The 16,602-nt window shown below is 47.1% G+C and overlaps 1 protein-coding gene across 2 annotated transcripts in view; it reads left to right on the top strand.

Moving 5' to 3' along the window:
* The first annotated feature begins 15,998 nt into the window (after positions 1 to 15,998).
* Positions 15,999 to 16,602, top strand: part of SCN5A (sodium voltage-gated channel alpha subunit 5) — a 185,371-nt gene continuing 184,767 nt past the window's right edge. For both annotated transcript variants that reach the window (XM_036737927.1, XM_036737926.1), the window contains exon 1: positions 15,999 to 16,113. The gene's annotated coding sequence lies outside the window, so the exon portion shown is untranslated. The remainder of the gene's footprint in view (positions 16,114 to 16,602) is intronic.

Below are 16,602 nucleotides of genomic sequence, written 5' to 3'. Positions count from 1 at the left end.
AGAGAAGTAGAAGAAAAATTGGAAAGAGAAATGAGAAGGATGTGAGAAAACCATGAAAAACAAGTCAATGACTTGCTAAAGGAGACCCAGAAAAATACTGAAGAAAATAACAACTTTAAAAATAGACTAACTCAAATGGCAAAAGAGCTCCAAAAAGTCAATGAGGAGAAGAGTGCCTTAAAAGGCAGAATTAGCCAAATGGAAAAGGAGGTCCAAAAGACCACTGAAGAAAATACTACCTTAAAAATTAGATTGGAGCAAGTGGAAGCTAGTGACTTTAGGAGAAATCAAGATATTATAAAACAGAACCAAAGGAATGAAAAAGTGGAAGACAATGTGAAACATCTCATTGGAAAAACCACTGACCTGGAAAATAGATCCAGGAGAGATAATTTAAAAATTATTGGACTACCTGAAAGCCATGATCAAAAAAAGAGCCTAGATATCATCTTTCAAGAAATTATCAAGAACTGCCCTGATATTCTAGAGTCAGAGGGTAAAATAGAAATTGAAAGAATCCACTGATCACCTCCTGAAAAAGATCTCAAAAAGAAAACTTCTAGGAATATTGTCACCAAATTCCAGAGCTCCCAGATCAAAAAGAAAATACTGCAAGCAGCCGGGAAGAAACAATTTGAAAATTGCAGAAACACAATCAGAATAACACAAGATCTAGCAGCTTCTACATTAAGGGATTGAAGGGCTTGGAATATGATATTCCAGAGGTCAGTGGAGCTAGGATTAAAACCAAGAATCACCTACCCAGCAAAACTGAGTATCATGCTCCAAGGCAAAATATGGATTTTCAATAAAATAGAGGACTTTCAAGCTTTCTCAGTGAAAAGACCAGGGCTGAATAGAAAATTTGACTTTCAAACACAGGAATCAAGAGAAGCACGAAAAGGTAAACAAGAAAGAGAAATCACAAGGGACTTACTAAAGTTGAACTGTTTTGTTTACATTCCTACATGGAAAGATGATGTGTATTATTCATGAGACCTCAATATATATATACATATATGTATGTATGTATATGTGTATATGTGTGTGTATATGTTATATGTGTGTATATGTATATGTGTGTATATATATGTGTGTGTAGACAGAGGGCACAGGGTGAGTTGAATATAAAGGGATGATATCTAAAAAAATAAAATCAAATTAAGGGATGAGAGAGGAATATATTGAGAGAGAGAAAGGGAGAGATAGAATGGGGTAAATTATCTCACATAAAAGTGGGAAGAAAAAGCAGTTCTGTAGGAAGGGAAGGCGGGGAAGGTGAGGGGGGGATGAGTGAATCTTCCTCTCATTGGATTTGACCTGAGGAGGGAATAACATACACACTCAATTGGGTATCTTACCCCACGGGAAAGAAGGAGGAAGAAGATAAAAAAGAGGGGACAATAGAAGGGAGGGCAGATAAGTGGAGCAGGTAATCAAAAACAAACATTTTCGAAAAGGGACAGGGTCAAGGAAGAAAATTCAATAAAGGGGGATAGGTTAGGAAGCAGCAAAATGTAGTTAGTCTTTCACAACATGAGTATTGTGGAAGGGTTTTACATAATGATACACATGTGGCCTATGTTGAATTGCTTGCCTTCTTAGGGAGGATGGGTGGGGAGGGAAGAGGGGAGAGAATTTGGAACTCAAAGTTTTAAAAATAGATGTTCAAATAAAAGTTTTTGCATGCAACTAGGAGATAAGATACACAGGCAATGGGGCATAGAAATTTATCTTGCCCTACAAGAAAGTAAGAGAAAAGGGGATGGGAGGGGAGTGAGGTGACAGAAGGGAGGGCTGATTGGGGAATAGGGCAACCAGAATATATGCCATCTTGGAGCTGGGGGGGGAGGGTAGAAATGGGGAGAAAATTTGTAGTTCAAACTCTTGTGAAAATCAATGCTGAAAACTAAATATATTAAATAAATTAAATTTAAAAAGAACAATAGTGAATCTGAGAGATGATGAGGACAGTCTGAACTTGGGTGGGGCAGAGTGGATAGGAGCATTGTCTCTGCACTGCTCCCCCAACAAGGGAGACTTCTTCAGCTTCTTACCACACTGTGCCCCCACTTGGATCTATGTGCATCTGCTTCTCCCACTCTCCAAACCTTAACAATACTTCAAGACCAAGGTCAAGGCTAAGCTATGCCCACCAGCATCTTGGCTTCAGAGCCGGCTAGGGACATGTTATAAATGGACACCTCTTCCAGTTTATAGTGTGGAGAAGAGCTGCTCCCAGGGACCTGAGACCTGACTCTGAAAGAAAGCCTTTCATTCCTTTCTTCCTTCCTCTTTCCCTCCATTCTTTCCTCCCTCTCTTCCTCCCTCTCTCCCTTCCTTCCTCACTTCCTTCCTTTTCCTTTCTTCTTTTATTTTTCCTTTTTTTATTTCTTCCTTCATTCTTTATTTCCTTTCTTCCTTCCCTCCTTCCTTTTTTCCTTCCTTCCTCCCTCCCTTCCACGCTCCCTTCTTTGCTCCCTTCCTTCCTCCCTTCCTTCCACGGTCCCTTCTTTGCTCCCTTCCTTCCTCCCTCCCTTCCTTCCTTCCTCACTTTTTTCCTTTTCTTCCTTTCTTCTTTTCTCCTTTCCTTCTTTTCTTCTTTCACTCCTTCCTTCCTTTCTTCATTTCTTCCTTCCCTTCTTTCTTCCTTCATTTATGGCTGCTTCAGGGGAGTCTTCTCATGTTAAAGTCCAGACAGCACCTTTTAAGGGTGTTCTCTGCTCCCTCCACCTTGAGAAAAAGTAGAGTGTCCGAAGAGGGCAACCAGTCAGAGAAGATCCCAGAGACTGGGTCTTAGGCAAAGCAATAGAAGGAGCTGGGGGTATTTGGCCTGGACAAAAGAAGGTTGGGGGAGAGATGCTTCCTTCAAGTCCTATCACCTCGAAGAAGGATTTGACTTGGCTCCTTGACTCCAGAGGGCAGAGCTAGGGACAAGGAAGGGGCAGGGAGTCAAAGTGGCAGTTTTGAGTGTGATGTAAGGGAAAACTTCCTGACAATGTGAGCAATTGGCAAGTAGGAATGTGTATTGGTCCTTGAGATATGGCGTCAGAGCACTGGGTTCCTATCCCTCCTCTGACACCAACTACCTGAGGGAGTAAGACTCTTCACTTTTCTGGGCCCCAATTTCTTCACCTATAAAATGAGGGGTCACTGAGGTCTCTTCCAGCTCTAAATCTGTGGCCCTATGACTTTTCAGCTATGAGACTCTCTGATTGCATGGCATCTTCCTAGCTTGCATCAGCCTTCCTGGAACAAGGCTCCTCTATTCGCTACTTCCTCCTACCTGCATGAGGCCGTCTCTCTGGGCCTCGGTTTCTGCATTTGCAAAGTAAGAGGTTGGACTCAATGGCCTCTCAGGGTCCTTCCAGCTCTAGGTCTAGAATCTTAAGAGCAATGTCGACTCAGTTCATGCTTTGGGGAAGAAGGGGAGGAGGTTGTTTGGGAATGAATGTTTATTGAAGCCACTCTGTTCCACCACATTCTATCCAGGCCATTCAGAGCGACCACTTTAAAGCGCCAACACCAACCCAGCCATACCATCCCTGAGCTTATGCGTCTTGGAGCATTCCCTGAATGTTGAGGGGACACAATTAACTCCCTGTGGGCTCCCTCATAGTCCCTGAGGGATGCAAAAGACTGAGGACAGGCTCCCCAGCCCAGCCTTCTGCTGAGGGCAATTCAGGCAATGCTGGCTCCCTCTCCAGTTTGCAAACACCCAGCTCTCTGACATCTGTAATTTGGGCAAGTGGTGGCATATACCCAGGGCCAGCCTTGCCATGATTTGAGCGGGTAGCCAACTAAATTGATCAATACTAGACACAGTACAGGACGTGGGGGGATCCAAAGACAAAAATGAAAGAGTCCCTGCCCCTGAGGAGCTTACAATCCATCAGAGGGGACATGTACACATAGACATATTCACAGAACAAACTCATTTGGCAGTGGGGGGAGGGGAGAAGGAAAGGCATCCTAGATGAGGTGGCCCATGAGCTGAGCTTTGGAAGAAGAGAAGAATTCTAAGAGTCAGAAGAGAAGAGGAAGGGAATTCTAGGCAAGGGGCAAGCCAGAGTAAAGGTGCAGGGCTTGGTATATAGTAAGTGCTAAATAAATGCTTGTTGACTGCCTAGAGACTGAGGTAGGTTGGGAGCACATTTCTTATTCCTCCAAATGTCTGCTAGGATGGGGACACTTAGCCCAGGAACAACCATTATAAAGACTCTGTCACTACCACCCCCAGCCCCAGCTTCCACCATGGCCTTTGGAAGAAGATAAGGGACTTTGGTTTCCCAGGCCTCAGCCTCCCATAGGCGCCAGAGCCATCTAGGTAGGATGACTGAAGTCCCTTGGAAAACCCACAGCAGCTAAGCGTCAGGCTGGCTTGGCTTTCCACCCTTGGAAAGGGCTCCCTGAATCCCTGCTGGGCACTAAGTCCTTCTGGCCAGGGGGCTAGGGGAGTCTGGCCTGGGCAAAGCATGGCACACACAGTCAGTGCCAACTTCCTGAGCCTCTAGAGGGAATCTGACCCCTGTTTCACTGTGGCATAAAGGGACCTGCAAAAGGGATTAGAGAGCCAGAGTCAGACCATAATAATCTAGAAAAAGGCTTCCTAGGCAGTGCTCTGTATTTTCTCCAAACCTGGCCAATTGCAGTGGGGAGCTTCCTTCTATCCTGTCTAATAACTAATAAGCAGTCTCCCTCATTAGCCACAGACAAACTGGCAGGACTTCTTGAGGTCACCCTGGGAAAGACAACCTTTGGGAACACCAGGGAGAAGCCCACAGTCTGGGGACCTTTCCAGCAATCTGAACTGAGCAGGAGTTGGGCAATACCAGAAAGTCAAAATCGACTCAAGAAGTCATGGGCCATAGATCTGAAAGACCACTTAAAGATCACCTCATCCAGTAACTTCACACAAATGAGGAAACTGAGGCCAGGGGTCACAAGAGAGGGGCCAGAGCTGGTATTCAAACCCAAGGTTTTTAACTTCAAATGACATAAGTGAAATCTTTCCTTTTGCTAAGGATGAAATGGAGCTAGGAATACATTTTCCCTACCAAAATCTCATCCAGTGACATGACAGGTTCTGCTTTGTTATTGTGGGAAGAAAGATTTGGCCAGGAGAAAAGCACTTAGCAAGCTTCATCTGAGGCAGCTGAACAAGAGGAGGAAATGTCACGGGTAAAAAATGGAGAGATGGGGGCCCCACTCCAGTGTGGGGCAGCACGTTAACAGCAGCAAAGCACATCGTGTTTTCTGATGTTTTTGTGTCAGCTTTAGAAGGGCTGAGGAAGCTCCAACAGTTCTCATCCTCGAGGCTATTCCTGCAGAAGCCAGCAGAGGGGGTGGGGATTTGGGACTACACCGCATTCAGCTGGGACACAAACTACTTTTAAACACTGGGAGAAAATCTCTGAGGGTTTTAGGGTCCTGGCAGGTCAATATGAGTTAACAGTGAGGTGTGGCAATAAATGCCTGGGGCTGCATTATAAGAGGCATAGAAAGAGAGAGGCAAGAGTCCCCCAGCTCAGTCACACCTGGAGCATCATGTTCTGTTCTTGGAGCCACAATTTAGGTAGGATGTGGATGAGCTGGAAAGAGAGGTGTCATAGTTCAGAGGGGAAAGGGTTGCCCTTGGAGTCAGGAGACTCAGGTTTGACTCCCAGGCCAAATTCACCTGTGTGATTTGGGGCAAATGATAGAATCTCTGTGAGTTTGAGCTTCGGAATTTGTAAAATGAGGGGATTGGTCTCGATTTCTTAGGTCCCTTCTGACTTTAAATATCTGTTCCTCCAAATCTCTGTTCCTGAGAGGGCAACCAAGATGCTGAAGGAGCTCGAGTCCATGTCATAGAAGAACCAGGGGAAGGAATTGGCAATGGCTACCCTGGAGAAGAGAAGATTCCGGAAGGACAAGATGGCCATGTCCAAGCATGTCAAGGCTGTCCACGTAGAAGGATTAGTCTTGCTCTGCTTGACCCTAGATGACAGAACCAGGCATGAGGGGTTCCAGATGGAGGGAGGCAGGTTATGTGTGATGTCAGGAAAAACAGCCAAACAACATGAATTGCCGAAAAGGGTCGTGGGCTCCCTTGGGAAGGAGGAGGTTCTCCTCAATAAAGGAACTGGATGACCATTTATCAAGCGTGTAGTTGTGGGGTTTCTTTTTTTCAAGTATGGGTTGGACCAGAAGAACATGGAGGTCTCTTTCAACTCTAGAATTCAACCAATTTTCAATAAGTACTTATTAAGCCCCTACTATGTGCTAGGCACTGTGTTAAGCTCTGGAGATACTCTCTATCTCCAGTCCCTGCCCTTAAGGAGATCACAGTCTAATGAAGGAGAAAACATATAAAAGCAGGCTCAATATAAGACACATGCAAAGCAGATAGAAGATAACCTTAGAGGAGATGGCATAAGCCACTAGTAGGGCCAGGAAAGGACCCCCGAAGAAGGCTGCTTTCCATCGGAGTCTTGAAGGAAGTCAGGGAAAGGAAGAAACAGAAGGGAGAATGGAAAACAGATACAGGTCAGAGGGGAAAGCTTCAATTCCCTTTCACCCACCTTGGTTAAGAGACGCCTGTAGGGGGAGTCCCAGGAAAAAACGACGCCTGCCCTCAGGGAATTTACAGTCTATTAGGGAAATATGAAGTCAATGTGTCAACGACCTGTGCTTTCCTAGGTGATGGCATTCTTTTCGCATAGCAAGATTGCAGCAGGTCTATCATTTGTAGCCCGAATTGCTGCCAGAGGCTCAAGGGGATAAAGACGCCATCACAGCCGGCATGTACACAGCACTGCGAGGTTTACAAAGCATTTTATAAAAATCATCTCATTTTCATTCTCACAGGAGCCCCGGAGGCTCCCCATTTTACAGACGAGACAACTGGGGCTGACCAAAGTGAAATAACTTCCCCAGATCACCCAGCTGCTGAGTGGCAGAGGCCAGATTGGAACCCAGGTCTTCTTGACTTCAGGCCCAGCATGGACACCTAACGTAGGGTCACAGAACTAAGAACGCCAAAGGTGGCTGGGGTTTGATACACATCCCAAGTCCTTCTCTCTATTCATTATATTCTCAGACAAGTGCCTGTAATAGTGAATGAAATACAAGTTCCAGCAAAGGGCCGAAGGGAAGCGGTCGGCACCGGGGGCAAGGGAGCAGGAAGTTTTCTCAGAGAAGGAAAGGCAAGAATTGGGAAGCTGAGGAAGGGAACTAGGTGAGGTTGAGGAAATGAAGCCTCCAGGACTTGGTGAAGGCTTAGACTTGAGAGGTGACAGGAGAGAAAGATCACCCCAAGGGGGAATAACATGCAAGCTTCTTTGCAAACCTTAAAGCATTACATGAATGTAACCTATTATTATTATTTTCAAAATCAAACTTAATTTTAACAGGGAGAAAGGAGCTAGGGGTTCCCAGGGTAGAGGTGAGGAGGGAGGGCATTACAGGCATGGGTATCAGCCTGTGCCAAGGCATGGCAGCAGGCAGAATGTTGTGTATAGTTCCCTACAGGGCTGATAATACACATGAAGGGGAATCGTGGGTAATCAGCCTAGAGAGATGGGCATGATTTCTTATTTGAATAGGTTTCAAATAATAAATTGAGGAGCTGAATTTTAGCCTTGAAGCAATGAGGAGCCACTGAAGTATGTTGAGAGAGTGGCATGGTCAGAGGTAACCAGTCCTTATCTTATAGATGAAGGAACTGAGGCCAAGTGACTTATTCGACATCAAGTACGTGTCCTTTTCATGGGAGCTCATCACTTCTAACATTCTCCTCAAAAGAAACTACTTAAGCACTAGGAATTCCTGGGGGTGGGGGAGTAGGGAGAACAATGCAGAATAAGAATTTATATGACGTCTACTATGTGTTAGGCACTGTGCAAATATTATCTTATTTGATCTTCAAAACAGCTGTAGGTGCTATTATTATCCCTACTTTACAGTTAAAGAAAATGAAGCAGACAGGTTAAGTGACTTGCCCAAGGTCAAACAGCTAGTCTCTTCAAATCTCTAACTGCCTTCACAGCTCAGCTCAGGCTATACCTCCTAAAGGAAGCCTTTCCTAATCTTCCTTTCTTCCCTCCCCACATTGTCAAGGTCTCCCCTCTCCTCAAATAATCTCATATTAACTTCTCTGGGAGACAGAGTGGTTGGCAGGAAGTTTCCTAGACTGAGTTAAAAAGATGAGATTTCAAATGTTACCTTTGCCACTCACTGGCTATGTGACCACAAGCAGTTTATCTAACTTCTCCAAACCTCAGTTTCCTCATCTGTAAAAATGAAGATAATGCTTAAAGTACCTGTGTCACAGTGTTGTGAGACTCAGATGAGCTAATGTATATAAAAATCACTTTCAAACTTTAAAATATCTTCAGAATGTCTACGCCTAGCAGGCTCGATCAAATAATCATTTATTAAACATCTACCATGTCTCAGGCACAGTTCAAGGCACTAAAATTCTACCAGGGTGAGGGGGACACACACGAAACCAATCAATGGACAAATATTTCCTAAGAACCTACTATGTGTCAAGCAGTACATGTTGCTAATGCCAAGACAAAGAATGAAATGGCCCCTGTTCTAAGCTCCCTAAGAGAAGTTTGAACCTCAGTGCCTGGCATGACTGGCACATGGTAGGATATTTTAAAATACTTGTTGAATAGGACTGGACTGGTTTGAAAACATCTCCTGTCAAGGTTGTCCTTGTTCCTTCCCCTTAGGTTTTCCTTAGTTTGTTTGTTTTTTTTGGAGGGGGAGAGATCAGGGATCCTTTCAGTCCCCAGTCTCATTTCCCAGATTTCTGGGGTTTTAGGCAAAGACAAACAGCACAAATTTAGGATTCGTTCCCTCTCTGCCTATGTGCCCATGCCATGCAGGATGAACTAAAGAACTAAGAATCCTCAGTCATCTCCTCGAAGGCCAGCAGTGGGAGCTGTTGGCTAAACTCCGGGCCAGCGGCGGGCAGTGTCCAGCTGTAAGCCCAGGCGCTGGTTCCAAAGGTCCGGTCTGGAAAGGGTGGACACACCCAAGGAGAGGCTAAAAGGAGGAGAGGGCACAGCAGACACCACCAAGTACCTTCACTCCAGATCTGCTCATCCTTCAGCTACTTGGTCCCCTCACTACTAAGAAGGAAATTGGATGATGTGTACGTTGGCCCCAGGCTGCCTCCAACAGACTTAAAGATGTGTGGATTCTGCTCAAAAACCAGTTGACAATCTTTGCTTGCTACAATAATAGACATCATTTGGATTACAGTTTTTAATTGGACATCATTTGCAGCAAATATTTCACAGTATGAATTATTGGACAAGAGTCAACATTGCTGTTGTTGTTCAGTCATTTCAGCTGTGTCTGGCTCTTCATGATCCCATTTGGGGTTTTCTTGGCAAAGATACTGGAGTGATTTGCCATTTCCTTCTCCAGCTCATTTTACAGATGAGGAAACTGAGGCAAACAGGGTCAAGTGACTTGTCCAGGGTCACACAGTCAGTAAGTGTCTAAGGCCAGACACAGCTGGCCTTAGCTTCACAAAGATGAGTCTTCTTGACTCCAAGCCTGCACTGAATATTTCCTATTTTTCAACAAGCGGTTCTCTGGGTCTTCTTGCCCAGTCACTGCTCTCTTCCTCCAGGCAGGTTTGGAGAACTTTTCCCAAGAGGACAATAAAGAAGCCAATTCCTCCTCTTCACATAGTGGAGAGACTAAGGCACAATGGAAAGAAGATCATATTTGGAGTCAGAGGACATAAGGTGAAATCCTAGCTTGGTCTCTAACTACCTGAATGACCTTGGGCAAATCATTTCACTCAGTTTCCTCATGTGTAAAATGATGGGGCTGGATTAGGTGACCTCTAACTCAGATCCATCTCTAACCCGCTTGTCTGGGGACTCTCTTGTTTGCTCACATTTAATCCGCAGTGCTTAGCACAGTGCTGGGGTACACAGTAAGTGCTTCATAAATGCTTATGTTCGTCCTATGACCCTATTATGTATGAGTATCAGTATGTTGGTAGTTGTGTCGTACGGGGCATGTAGGAGCATCTCTGTGTGTGTCTCAGGATTGACCTGCTGGTGCCTGGGGGAAGTGATGGAGCCCTGTTTGAGCCAACTGGAAAGTCCCTTAGAGGCCATTGGGTCAAATATCCCCATTTTATGGATGAGGAAATGGAGGCTTACAGAGGAAAACTGATAGCCAATATCATGTGAGTAGAAAGGGGCAGAGTGAGGATTTGAATCCAGATCCTCTGACTCCCAACTCTCTTCACTGCACCATACTCTCCCTCATTTTACAGATAAGGAAACTGAGACCCAGAGAAGAGCAGGATATGATCCCAGGTGCTGCCCTCCCTCCCTGCAAGACCGGAGGTCAGAAGTATCAGTCATCTGGCATTTGCCATTTCACTGGGTGAGTGGAAGGGGATGGAAGCTCAGGAGCAGTCATGGGAATGGACGGAGCCAGAAAGAGCAAGAGCAAAGCTGTGGCTCCTGCAGAAGACGGAGGAAGGGAGAGAAGGGGCACAGCCGGAGATGTACAGCATGTAGGAGGCACCTGATCCATGTGCAAACCCCGCACGCTCCACACTCAGGAACCCAGGGAAATAAGACTGGCCACACAGCAGCTTTGGTGGTTTTTGTCTAAGGGATTCACTTACCTTCACTCACCCCCACTCCCAGGTGTGGCTGGAGCTCCCCCTGGCTTACAGAAGACATTGACTACCCTGCCTCTGTCCTTTGATGTCCAACCAAGCAATAACCAATGGGTTTCAGGGGCTCTATTCCCTGAATGAATATTTTGTTGTTTCTTTCTCCTCACCCTCGCTTCTCTTTCCTCTTGGCTACGAGATCTTCCTTTTCCTCCTCTTTCCTTCCTTCCTTTTTCTATTCCTTGGTTTCTACCCATCTGCCCGCAGACATATCCAGTTCTCCCAATTAAAAAAAAGTTTTCTCTTGATCCATCTGCACCATTTAGAATAATGGTAATAACTGGGAATAAAGGCAGGTAGGTGGCACAATGGAAAGAGCGTTGGGTCTGGAGTTAGGAAGACTTGAGTTCAAATCTGGCCTCGGACGATCACTTATCATTGTTTGTCTCAGTTTCCTCACCTGTTAAATAGAGATAATAACAGCACTTGCCTCCCCAAGTTGTGAAGATTGAGAGATAAGAATTCTAATGTGCTTAGCATCATGCCTGGAAGATAGCAAATGCTATATAAATATTAGATATTGTTATAGGACTCAGCAATTTCCATATATTATTTCATTTGATCCTCATAATAATCCTTTGAGGCAGGTGATGTAATTTTTCCCGTTTTACAGATAACGAAATTGAAGCTGAGAGAGGGGAAGTGACTGGGCCACAGTCACATAATTAGTAAATGCACTGTCCCTGAAGTGAAAGGAGCTTGGCTCAGATTCCATCTCCAGCACTTAATGCCTGAGTTAACGTGGGAACCAGTCTTCCTGGGCCTTTCTTTCCACATCAGTAAAATAAGGGAGTTCAGGAGATGGTCTGTGAGAGTGCCTTCCGACGATAGATGTAGGATCTTATGATCATAAGTGTCTGAGGCAGTATTCAAATCCAGGACTTTCTGACTTAAACCTATCCACATTCCTCTTCCCATTGCTAAACTTCTGGGGGAAAGCTGTGATATCCCAAACTTTTACTGCCTCCTCATTCTTGTATTCCAGCTTCTATTCCATTACTCAATGGAGACTACTCCTGCCAAAGTTAGCAAAGACCCTCTCATCGCCACATCCAATGGCCTTTTCCCCACTCTCCTCCTCTCCCTTAGCTGCTTTTACAAGACTAGACCACTTCCTAATGCTTGCAATCTATCTTCCCTTGGCTTCAGAGACACCATGGTCTCTTGGTTCTCTCCCTACTTCTCTAGCAGCATTTTCTCTATCTCCTTTAGTCACTCCTAACCCTCTTCCAAGTCTCCCACACAGGATTTTCCCAAGGTTTTGCCCTTGGCCCCCCTTCTCTCTTCATTTTTCCTCCCTTGGAAAAATAATTCACCCCCTCCTCCACCTCCTTCAACTTCCCTGTGGATGAATGACCAGTTGTGACCTCTCTTCAGAGCTCCAAACCTATACGTTCCACTGCATTCAGAATATCCACCCTTAATATCCAACCCACCCTCTACCTCAACAGGTCCAGAAGCTGAGCTTATCTTTCCCCCTAAATATGTTCCTCCTCCTTCATTATTTCTGTCCGTGGTGCTGCCATTCCCCCTGACTTCCATGTCCATTCACAACCTTGAGGTTAGTTCCTACTTTCCCAAACACACCATATGCCTTCTTACCCCAGTGCCATACTGAATTTCTACTCATCCTTTACAGCCCAATGCCTCCTCCTTACCACCTTCCTTGATCTTCTCTTAGAAATAGCCACATCCCCACCCTGCTCACCCACACCCATCTGTCCAGTTTCATCCTAGACTCAGCTCCCAGGACAAGGGCCATGCCTTCCCTCTCATTCTAGAGTGGATGTACAGAGGCTGACCCCATGAAGTTGGTTCTATTTGGTCTCCAGGAAATCTTGGAAGGAACAAAGGGAAAACCAGCTCATCTTCTAGAAAGAAGAAAGTAAGTGAACAAGAAGAATCAAGAAAAATAAGTGTTTGGATACATATATGTGTCTGTAGGTAGTGGTTCCAGCGAGTGAAGGAGAGCAGGGAGAAATAAGCATGGAAAAGTGGGATGGACTCAGATCATGGAGGGCCTTGAATGACAAGATTAGGATATCGTATATTTCTTCCCGAAACTATGGAGAATCACTGAATTTTTTGTCTGATCTATATTACTTTGGTAGCTGTGAGAAGGATGGGTTGCAGAAGGGAAGACTCTGGAGGAAGGGGGATAAGTTCAAGGAATTATTTTAAGAAATAGTATAATGGCTGTCATTTGGTTGGAGAGCTCAGAAAAGCTGGGAGAGCTATCTTGGAAGTGTCACAAGGCTTGATGATTGTTTGATTATAGAGGGCAAAAGAGGGAAAAGCATTAAAGATGCCTCCAGGTTTCAAGCCCAGGGGACTGGGAAAATGGTAGCGCTATCCATAGAAACAGGGAACTCCAAAGGAGGAAAGATTTTGAGGGAAATAAGGTTAGTTCAGATTGGTCTATATTGAGTTTGAGTAGCTCAGTGCTGGTAGATCATTCAGGTAGGGATGCCCAGCAGAGAGTTGGAGGTCTAGGGCCAGAACTCAGCTTGGAGCTGAATGTGAAGATTTGAGAGTCATCCCAATGGATGGTTATTGAAGCCATGGAAGGTCATAGGGTCCTTTAGTTAGATTTAGAAGGGACCTCAGTAGCCATCCAGTCCAAAACCCTCATTTTATAAATGAAGAAACTGAGGCGGAGAGGTTAAGTGTCTTGTCTAGGGTCAATTGACTAGACAGTGACAGAGGGAGTTGAATCCAGATCTTCCTACTCCCTTCCTGCTTCCAGTCTAGCTATTCCAGGTCATTGTGATAGAATGTGGAAAGGAAAGTGTATCTAGGACAGAGCCTTGAGGTATGGGGGGGGGGGGTCACTGTTAAAGGAGAAAGAGGAATCAGAGTAACCAAGAAAGTAGAGCCAGACAGCTAAATCACTGAGAGATCAGTATCTCTGCACACAGTTAGATTAGATATGATGACAAGTTAACCAGAACTGAACTGGATTCATCCTACTGAGCATCCCCTTCAGAGTTCTCCCCTTGGCAGACACATCCTTGATTTCCAGTCACCTTCACCAAGAAGCAACGAGCAAGGGATCCTCATTACTCTATGGTCAGGCCCACTTCTGACTTGACCTAGGGAAATGATTCTGTGGCCACTTCCTGAAGGTTGGTTGGTTGCTGTCCTTTGTTCTTGAAGAGGGCCAAAATGACATCGCCATGTCAGAGTCAAGGTACAGTGTGTCCAGCTCTGGCTGATCAGTCCAATGTGATCTCAGAATGCTCTACCATGGGTTGGGCACAAATAGTCCACATAAACACTTGGAGAGGAGATGGCTCTAAATCTGTACATCTCATATTTCTTCTGAGCCACTGAAATTCTGCTTTTCTCATAGAGCACAGTGCCTTCTGTGGTGTGGGCATAACATACTTGGTGGCCGTGTGTCAGTGTCTTCCATGCCTCACAATTAATTCCAAAGTTCTTCAAAGAGACTTTCAGAGTGTCCTTGTATCCTTCTGACCACCTCCTGATTCACCAAATTTGGACCCAGTAACTTTGGGCTGTTTCTAACATTCAAACCTACCCTTCAAGATAGATACAAGACTCCAAAGGCATAGGCTTTAGTGGTCAAAGTGCTGGCACTGGGGGAAGACCTAGATTCAAATCCTACCTGTTGCCACTTACTAGCCATGTGACCCTGAGCTAATCACAACTTCTCTGGGATTCAAGTGTCCACATCTGTGAGGATCTTACAGCTCTAGGTTTATGAGCCTATCCTACCTAGTCTTTTCCAAAGACTAGACACATATGTGATCTGGAATGGCCCCCTTCAGGGGGACCAAAATGGAGAAAGGGGAAAGGAATGTTTGAAGGTGAGACTAAGTTCTGATCTGTTGTGTTTTGTTTTGTCATATGACTTTAAAGACCCTTCTTTTATGTTTGTGTATTTGTTTATATCATAGAATCACAGATCTTGAGCTAGAACGGACATTCTTAAAAGACATCTATCTAAGCCAATCCCTACATTTGCTGGGCCGTGATGGGTCATTTCTTGGAGGTTTCAAATGCCTGTTATTGAAACTCCCTCTATGTTGCCTTCGGTAACTTATGGGTGGAGGTCAGAAAGATAAGGCAGCAGGTGGCCCAGTGGATAGAGCACTGGGCTTGGAATCAGGAAGATTCCTCTTTCCAAGAGCAAATCTGGCCTCAGAGCTTACTCTCTGTGTGACCCTGGGCAAGCCACTTAACACTGTGTGCCTCAATTCCCTCATCCGTAAAATGAACTGGAGAATCATATAGCAAACCACTTCAGTATCTTTACCAAGAAAACTCCAAATGGGGTAACAGAGTAGGAAACTACTTAACAACAAAACAAAGAAAGGTTGGGGTCAAGACATTAAGTGATTAGTCCAGGGTCACTCAGCTAGTTTGTGTCAGAGGTAGAATGTGGGCCTGCCCTTAACCCACAACCCCTCCCCTTCCTTTTAGAGGTGAAGGAACTGAGGCCCAGATAACTCTGGAGAATTGCCAAGGTCACAATGCTCCAAAGTGTCAGATCGAGCTTGGAACCTTGTTCCTCTCACTCCAAAGCAGAGGTTTTTTATGTATGCATATCCCTGGGTATGTTGGTGAGTCGCAAGTATGTGTGTGTGATTGCTCATGAGTGTATTCGCGTCTGGGTCCATATGTGCGTGTGAGGGCCACTGACGATGTGCATTCGAGTGTATTGATAGAGGTAAAGTGATGGAAGCGCTGAGTCCTAGCCTTCGGGCCGCCACGTGGCTGAGCCCTTAGAGCAGAGCGTCCCAGTAGGGGACGTTCCCAGCCCATCCAGAGCAGTAGTGGGTCAGGTAGAAGCAGAGCGCCTTAGCGCGCCTCCCACCCCTCACCCTCACCCCACCCCCGGACCCGCTCGTCCTCCCCCGGCACAAGGCCGGACCGGAGTAGGGAGCAGGGGCAACAGCGGGGGAGGTGAGCGCAGCCCAGCCCGGCTCAGCCCAACCCCGCGCAGCCCAGCCCGGCTCAGCCCAACCCCGCGCAGCCCTGCACGGAGCTGCGGAGTACAGTGCAGCCCAGCCCAGCTGCGCGCAGCCCAGCGCAGAGGGCAGAGAAGCGCCACGGATTGGGCAGCCAGAGCCCGGGACAACGAAGGCGGCCGCAGCGCAGCGCCGAGCGAGCGCCGGGTGCCGCGGGCGAGGCCGGACCCTGCAACTGCCCTGCCCCGCCCCGCCCCGCCCCGCCCCGCCCCCGGAGGCAGGCAGCCCGTCCGCCAGCCCTCCTGCCCGCGCCTCCCCGGGAGCGGCCCCGGCAGCAGCGGGCAGCCGGGAAACGAGCTAGCGAGCGAGTGAGCGCGGAGCCGGGCGGCTTGGGAAGGAGCCGGAGCCGGAGCCGGAGCGGGAGCCGGAGCGAACAGGAGGCAGCGGGCAGAGAGCGAGCCCGCGAGTGAGCAGGTAAGGAGTGAGCGCTTGGGGCTGTTGCTATAACATCAGCCCCCCACGGGCGGGCCCTGGGCCGGAGGCTGGGGGTCCGGGGGCCAGGGTCAACCGCAGTCCCGCTCCCCTTGCCCGCCCAGAGGCGCCCAACTTTCTTCCCCCCGGCCGGGCGGGAGCGGCTCGCTCTTTGCCCGGGAGCTGGCGATGCTGCCCTTTCTCGCGGCCCCGGGGCTGCTGCTGCGGCTGCTGCCGTTGCTGGTACTACGGGCGGCCCCGCTGGGACAGAGGGAGCCCCGAGCCCCTGCCACCAGGCTCTCCTCCTCTCGCACCCCTCCGGGGCTCCCCAGCTCCCCCTCCAGAGGTTTCCCTGAGAGAATCCCCTCCCCCGGAGTCTCCCTCTGCGTTCGCATGACCCCTTATCCTGGACTTCGCACCCCCCCGCCATAGGGAAAGCAGGGACGCAGCTAACCAGAGCTTGGAGGGATCCCTCCTTTCCACCCCTCGCCC

Source organism: Trichosurus vulpecula, chromosome 9, assembly GCF_011100635.1.
Source record: "Trichosurus vulpecula isolate mTriVul1 chromosome 9, mTriVul1.pri, whole genome shotgun sequence".
Classification (NCBI taxonomy): Eukaryota; Metazoa; Chordata; class Mammalia; order Diprotodontia; family Phalangeridae; genus Trichosurus; species Trichosurus vulpecula.
Note: the sequence above shows the minus strand (reverse complement) of the source record. Positions and strands in the feature narration are given on the sequence as shown.